Consider the following 8,334-nt stretch of genomic DNA (forward strand, 5'->3'; position numbering starts at 1 on the left):
ATCGTTGTTGCTGTGACGGGAGTACGTCCAGATTAGCACAACGAATACTTGTCGAGCGGTATGGGACGCTCATGAGGACAAGGGTTTTTATAAATAATGTATATACCGATCGGACATAATAGCGTCAGTAGAGATTCTTGAGTGAACCTAATCCAAGGGTTGTTGGTGTAAAATTGGCCGACTTCTTGTTTGACTATTGTTTGTAATATTGTTTGAAGGGTTGTTTTAACGAACCAGTATCATAAATAAAGTAAAGGAACATGTATGTTTAAACAGTGTGGTAGTAATTAAATAACAAGAGAAGGGTGAGTGTGGTGTGGAAAGTGGGAGAATGATACCCCGACGGTATCATTCTATGGACGGGTGGACCCGATGAGTCGGGTAACTTTCCAATGCTAGAATTTTCTTTTAGTCATAAATCTTAAAAGAGACAAACCTTGGCGGATGTGCTTCTGAAACATGGAGAAAAATGCGCACAGGTTGGTCACTCTAAGATTTATACTTTTAGGTATAATTAATTATAGATAGTTTTTAGATAGGATTATGGTGGTCACGCTCCGCCATAGCGAGATAGGACCAATCCTTCACTAACGGTTCATGCCCGTGGCTACGTAGTAGCTAAGGCAATGTCCGTTGGTTTTTCCTTATCAGGATTGGAGACCTATCAAAGGTACTCCGCTCCTCTCGACAAGGGGCAAGGACATCACAAGAAAATCATTTGGGTTGGTTAGATATTAGATATTTAATGACTCTCTCTCTCTCTCTCTCTCTCTCTCTCTCTCTCTCTCTCTCTCTGTGTGTGTGTGTGTGTGTGTGTGTGTGTGTGTGTGTGTGTGTGTGTGTGTGCCTCTCTCTCCCCCTCTACATCTCAACACAGAGAAGCTAATTGATTCAGGGAGTCTACATGCCACTTCCACATGCTCAAGAAGCTAGAGTTGCGTGCACCCAGGGAGCATAAAGAAAAGAGCTCCAAGGGAGCTAACTAATAGTAGGAGAGCTTATCTTTATCTTGCAGTCTCTTTTTGAAGAAGAAGCACAACTTTTCTCTTCAAGAGAAAGGATGCGTGCAAACACTATTTCTCCAATTTATTGCAAAGTGTACAATGTTACAAGCAAGGCTGGGAATGGTAATATCTTGACCACTCTTAAGGAGGATCAAGTGCTCGTTACTTTCTTTTCATAGTAGGCACCATGCTTGCTCCTTAAGAGCCGATGAGTGTCATCAATGTGGTGACATGGTTGGCTTAGAGGTTTGCCATTTACATATGACATAGGTGCCATATGTCTCTGTTTGTTTGCAAAGGTCTACAACAATATGGTGTTCATGGCCACATGGTTCCCATGCATGGATCAACTTCTCATCAAGCATGGCTGCAATCCATACGTGCATGACATGTTGGTGGCCAGTGAGATACAAACCTGGAGTTACTCGATTTTGTTGATGTCTCTTGCTTAGTGCAGGGAAACAACATAACCAAGCACTTAAGTTGTAAAGGTTTCTTACTTTTAAGGTATTGAGAAACACCCTCAAGTAAGACAACCACTCAATCCTACAAGGCAATATCTAGACATGACTTGGGTTATGGATGCACCAAATGCATGGCATGATTAGTGACTTGCTAGTTACTTGATTGTGTTGAATGTACTAATGCAAGACACAAAAAGAACTTCATAGGCAAGGCTTGTCTGACACAAAAGTAGGATACAAGTCCTATTTTAATGATTTATGCAGCTTCCAAGTTTCTCTCATGATAGGCTATGAGCTTCTTTTGTAAACCGCTGCTTGTTTAAACCAATGTAGAATTTAGGAGCATCTACACAAGCCATGCACAGGGTGGAAGTGTAGTGTCTAGATGCTACTTAATCATCTTATGCGTGGCATATCATGAATTATATATACCAAATGAACCAACGGGAAACTATTGGTTATGGATACAAATAGCAAGGCTCCTTACTTTCCATTGCTTGACGGCCAAGGATTTTGACTAACTTTGTATGCTACATAACTCCATGACATCCATGGAATGTTAAAGGGACCATTATGATATCTTATGCAAAAACTACATGGTATTGATTTGAATATCATGCATGCTTCAAGCTTGCACCAATGCAAGCTTTTCCTTGGAGAAAAACTTTTGCAAATATGGTGAACAATTTTACAAACATATGGGCACCTGCAAACAACCTAACCCAAGGCAAGGCCTGCGGCTATAAAGCTGGAGTAGAATGATAATTTTTATGTTGCACAAGGTGCATGACCATACCATCAATTATGGAGACGTCTTTAGAAAGCATAGCTTTTGTTTTTGTCTCTTGATGGTAAGGCCGCCCTACGTATGTATGGAAAGGAAGCCATACACGGTTTGCATTCACAAGGTGGTGAACATACTGAGAAACCAAGGTGTGCATTCTTTTTTAGTAGAACTCAAGGGTGGAAATTGTCTAGTAATCTCTACATGTCCACTTGTATCACGCAATTGATGATGGTCTTGTGGAGACTTCATCCTCAAAGGTTTCTTATGTTGACATGGTTAAACATGGTTACCCAATTGTTGGAGTATTTCCTACAGGGTAAAAGCATACTCCAAAGGTACAACATCCTTGTTATAGCTATTTTGGTGGAATGGGACATCCAAATAGTTGTAGTCATTGACTATTGTAGGCTTGATTTGCAAGATATACAGGCATGGCTTATTCATTTTCACATGGCTTGGTTATTTACAAGGGTATTTACCATTGCTATATTCACATACATATGTAATTAACAACAAATATTTTAGGCTAAAAGCAACCAACCATTTCTATCTAGTTGCAAAATCTGTTGCATAGGAGAAGTACTCAAACCAATATTGGATTTAATGAAAGATTTTATGCACTTTATGAATATTGATTTTATAGGGCACAGCCCTGTGCAATTGTATAGAATGATACAATGCAGTCATTCTCTTTGTATGACAAAGTTTAATCTCCTCTAGTAACGGCTATGAACCAAGAGGGAAATAGCATTCTTTTCACTACAGAGTTGATGTTTGAATTCTATTACTTGCAGAGCCCTATACATTTGTATAGATAATCCTTGGCAACTCAAGAGTAGCAATGCTAACATGCTTTCTTAATAGAATTGTCAGATCAAGGGCTATCTTCGGACAGCCACTTTGAACAAGTGCAATTTGTTCTTTATTTCTTGAAATTCTACACTCTAAGATATGTTTTTGCCAAAGCATGTCCACTAGGCACGTATGGGCCCTAGTGTTTAGCAATGGCATATCTAAGGCTGCATGAGAATTTATTGGTACACACAGTTGTGCTCATTAAGAAGACATTGCACAAGTTTAGGATCACATGTTGATCACAGTGTACCAACATGAGTGTGGAGTTTTGGTATATGAGTGTCCCTCTCACTCTAGCCAAGAGTGTTGTAGTAGTTCATCCACACATAATTATTTTACATGCTTAAGGGACCTCAAACATCTAACCGAGACATCCCTCCCTCCCCCCCCCCCCCCCCCCCCCCCCCCCCCTCTCTCTCTCTCTCTCTCCCCGATGTTTCCATGTGTTGAGAGGTAAGCACCAAGTATTTCTATGGTGCTTTGCTCCTTAATAATACCTAGTACATTGGCCCGTCCCAAGTGGAGTGATTATTGACATCCCAATTCCTTGTCTCTCTCTCTCTCTCTCTCTCTCTCTCTCTCTCTCTCTCTCTCTCTCTCTCTCTCTCTCTCTCTCTCTCTCTCTCTCTCTCTCTCTCTCTCTCTCTCTCTCTCTCTCTCTCTCTCTCTCTCTCTCTCTCTGTGTGTGTGTGTGTGTGTGTGTGTGTGTGTGTGTGTGTGTGTGTGTGTGTGTGTGTGTGTGTGTGTGTGTGTGTGTGTGTGTGGCATAAGCTACCCCTTATATAGGGGTGTTTAGCCAAAAAAAATTGTTTTTCACATTCCACAACAACTATAAGTTTCTTTGTATTAAGGTGTCCCTGTCATGTTTGGAGATGTTTTAAGCGGTTTAAATGTTGCGAAGCGGGAGCATGAGCGTGATGCCAATGGAGATCTTTATATACACATGCTCATACTTCTCTGGAGAAAGGATGCTATGCGTGAGGGAGGGAGGGAGAGAGAGACACAAACTCTCGGGTTGATGAACAATTGTCCTCAATTCCTAAGTAGCCCGACTGTCAAGCAAAACCCGTCATGATTTATCATCATGAGATTCCATCATTACCAGCCATGTTCATGGCAAAGCTGTATAGCAATACACTTGACTGCAAAATTGTGCAAAGAAGATAATTATTGATACCAAATAATCATTTTTAATGAAGAAGATGCAATGTGACATAGATGCAATACATTTAAACTTATGCATACTCCTATGTTCCATATCAACAAGAATAGCCCGATATACATCTTGCATACCCAAGCAACATAGGTGCCAAAATTTGTTATTGGTCCCAAGGGGAAAGCCTTCTCGGGAGGTCACCCATCCCAATACATTTGCCACACAAGCACGCTTACTTGCAACATTCCACAATTAAGTCTAGCCATCTAGACCCAAAACCTTAAGGTGTTACGGACCTCCAGTCTAGCCAATTTATGCAAGCCTCATAATTAAGCACCCCTTATAGCTTACAATTTGGGCTTACCCCAACAAGCTACCCCCCGGGACCAACAACTGGTATCAGAGCCAAAGGTTGTTGGGTAATCCTAATAAACCCAAGGTTGGAGTGTAAACCAAAAACCTTGTGAATTAGTGATTACAATATGGTAGCACCAGGTTATGGAAAAAACTAAAACCCTTGGTTGTGGAGTAAACATAAAACCCATGGTTGATGAGTAAACCAAAAACTCATGGTTGGGAGTAAACCAAAAAGCTCAACATGATGAAAAAAGTGCCAAGTTTGGCTTAAGGGGTGATTGTTGGGGTTACTGGTAAGCCCAATTGTAAGCTATAAGGGGTGATTAACTATAAGGCTTGCATAAATTGGCTAGATCGGAGGTCCCTAACACCTTAGTATTTTGGCATCTAGATGGCTAGACCACTTTGTGGAGTGTTACACTTAAGCCTGCTCATGTGGCGACAAAACTGGGATGGGTGACCTTCCGAAAAAACTGCCCGTTGGGGACCAACAAAATAAAATCATGCCTACAAGGGCGACATTGGCCGCAAAATGGTTGTTATTTTATCAATTTATTTCCAATTCTAATATAGGGCATTGCTTCCTCATGCAACAAATCTGCAATATTCATATGAAAAGCAAAGTCTACATCAAAAGGGTGTTATTCTCTTTGGAGAGAGAGAGAGAGAGAGAGAGAGAGAGAGAGAGAGAGAGAGAGAGAGAGAGAGAGAGAGAGAGAGACTAATTGTATTCAAGTCCCCAAAACCTTACAATTAGTGATCACGTGCTCTTCAGTTTATGGGTAGCAAATAGATCTTAATATTACAATGTAACCTAAAGCTATTGAGCCACAAGCACTTTAGGGAACATTAATATTGTTTCTAGAATGTAGTCTTGCATTGAGTGGCACCTTAATAATGATGAATGGAAGTAGCTATTGCAATCATGTTGCACTAGGGATATGCAGAAGTAACATTTCTCTCCGTGGAGAGAAAAAATAGCCTTCTTCTCTCTCTCTCTCTCTCTCTCTCTCTCTCTCTCTCTCTCTCTCTCTCTCTCTCTCTCTCTCTCTCTCTCTCTCTCTCTCTCTCTCTCTCTCTCTCTCTCTCTCTCTCTCTCTCTCTCTCTCTCTCTCTCGTGCATGACATTATGCATCAGTTCTACTTCCTCATGGATCGTAACCTTTTGGGACACCATAGGAAATCAAAGTCTAGAAGAATGAGATGTGTCTATTTCCAATGTGTGTGTGTGTGTGTGTGTGTGTGTGTGTGTGTGTGTGTGTGTGTGTGTGTGTGTGTGTGTGTGTGTGTGTGTGTGTGTGTGTGTGTGTGTGTGTGTGTGTGTGTGTGTGTGTGTGTGTGTGTGTGTGTGTGTGTGTGTGTGTGTGTGTGTGTGTGTGAGAGAGAGAGAGAGAGAGAGAGAGATCAAAAGCTAAATATGGAAGAGATATTTAGAATAGAAAGACAAATGAAGTAATAGATGCAATAAAGCTATTGGGATTGAGAGAGAGAGAGAGAGAGAGAGAGAGAGAGAGAGAGAGAGAGAGAGAGTGTGTAAGGGCAGTGTCACTAAGTAGTGGGAACAGCCTCTAACGTAGCAGTAGTAGCAGCGTGGCGGGCACGACAATGATAGTACAGAGTCGGGCCAGTCAGAGCCCAATGAAAGCCTATAGAAGGGGACCCACTACTTTTGTACAAGATTGATTGTCTTTAGCCAATTGTCAATACCTTATTGTCTTTATCCTAGCTTGAGCCTTGTAATCATTGTAACCTTTTGGTAATACATTGAGCAATGTTCTCCTTTTGTTATACCTATGGTACTGAGGAACCTTGTACAAACCCATTACCTAATGGTAATCTCTAGTTGTACCATTAAGTCTTACGGTTAATGCAATACCAATTCCTGCTACTGTTAACTATTGCCTACTGTCAACTGTGGTGACCATTACAAGTACTGCAATCCCATTAAAAATTGTTTGCCCTACTGTTAATGCTTCTACATTGACAGTACTATTTTCCATTAACATTAGTCCTAACTTTTTGGAATTAGCCCAAGCTATTCCATTTTGGCGATCACGATGGCTTGAGCTAAAGCTCATGGAGAGAACATTATCGCCATAAGTTGGGATTAGAGTTATGGAATCTAGAAGAGGAAACAAGGGTAATGAAGGGATAGAGACAGAAAGAGAGCCACAGTATCATAATGAAGAGACAAATTTGGATCCAAGAAAAAGGGATACTAAAGCTGCTCTTTCAGACGCATCTGCAAGGTCTTCAAGGAGGAGGGAAACAAAGAGAGCTCAGAGAAGAGCTCACAGATCAGAAAGATGCAAAAGAGACAAGGAAGGCTTTACTGATGCAAGCAGGAGATTAGGGAGATATGGGTCAACAAGGAAGAAGCACAGTTGCCACAGAGATAGGGTGACAGAATCAGATTATGACACTAGTACTGATACAGATGAGAGTAACCAGTCCACGTGAAAGATGAGAACTGGTAAGGCAAGCAGGAGGGAGAAGATAGTAGGGCACAGGAGCAAGAGTCCTGATGGCCACTACAAAAAGGACAAGGGTCTTGATTTGAAGATAGCATGTCCTATCTTCAAGGGAAGCATGATGACCCAGATGTGCATATACAAGCATTTGAGCAATAAGTTGAGTTAAAGCACTTATTGGAGGAGGAGTGGGGAGAGTATATTCCTCACACACTGAAGGAGGCTTCCAGGAAATGGTTTTAACATTACCCAGCTTCAGAGCTTCAGTCATACAGGAAGCTAAAGAAGGCCTTTATCCAATTGGGAATATACAAATGATCAAGGTGATGAAGACATATTGTGTGAACTGGAAGCTAAAGAAGGCCTTTAGCTTCAGTCATACTGGAACTGGAAGCTTCAGTCATACAGGAAGCTAAAGAAGGCCTTTATCCAATTGGGAATATACAAATGATCAAGATGATGAAGACATATTGTGTGAACTGGACAGGATTAAATAGGGCAAGCTTTCAGTAAAAAATTATGTGCAAAAAATCAAAGAGTTGACTAGAAGGTTGAATGAACCACCATTTAAGAAGAGGATAAGAGAACAGTAGGAAGCTCAAGGAGCAAGAAGTGACAGCACCAACTAAGAAGTTTACAAAATTGGTACATAGGGCACTGAAGTTGGAATAGCAAGACAAGAAGGAGAAATCCAAGCATAAGAGCAATTCAGATTCCAGTACCAAAGCTTCCTCTGAAACAGGGAAATCCAGTAGTAGCTCTTTTGATTTTAAAGAAGAAAATAAGAAGAAGAAGAAGAAGAAGAAAGGAAGTTGGTCAAGGAAAATAGATGAGATGTCTAAGAAGATTTCTTAGATCTCTAGCTTGAGAGGATCTACAGGGAAGACAAAAAGATGGTGTACTAAATGCAAGTCCAAGAACCATACATCTAAAGATTGCACCCAGTGAAATTATTGTAAAGCTTTTGGGCATGTGATCAAGATTCACCATTTGAAGGAAGGAAAAGATCTATCCATGATACCATTTGCTAGCATGGAACCAGTACCAACAGGTACTGAGTAGCAGCAGCAGACTTCCCAATACTAGTGGGTATAATGGAAGAGACAGAGGTAGCAATACTAACTTCAAAAGAAAATTTAATTGCTACAAATGTGGGAAGTATGGGCACTTTGCAGAACAATGCCTAGACCCTAAGAAACCTGCTGCACCAGAAGCAAAACAATCAAAACTAGTACAAGTA

The sequence above is a fragment of the Adiantum capillus-veneris genome, chromosome 25 (assembly GCF_014529385.1).
Source record: "Adiantum capillus-veneris isolate H3 chromosome 25, ASM1452938v2, whole genome shotgun sequence".
NCBI classification, from domain to species: domain Eukaryota; kingdom Viridiplantae; phylum Streptophyta; class Polypodiopsida; order Polypodiales; family Pteridaceae; genus Adiantum; species Adiantum capillus-veneris.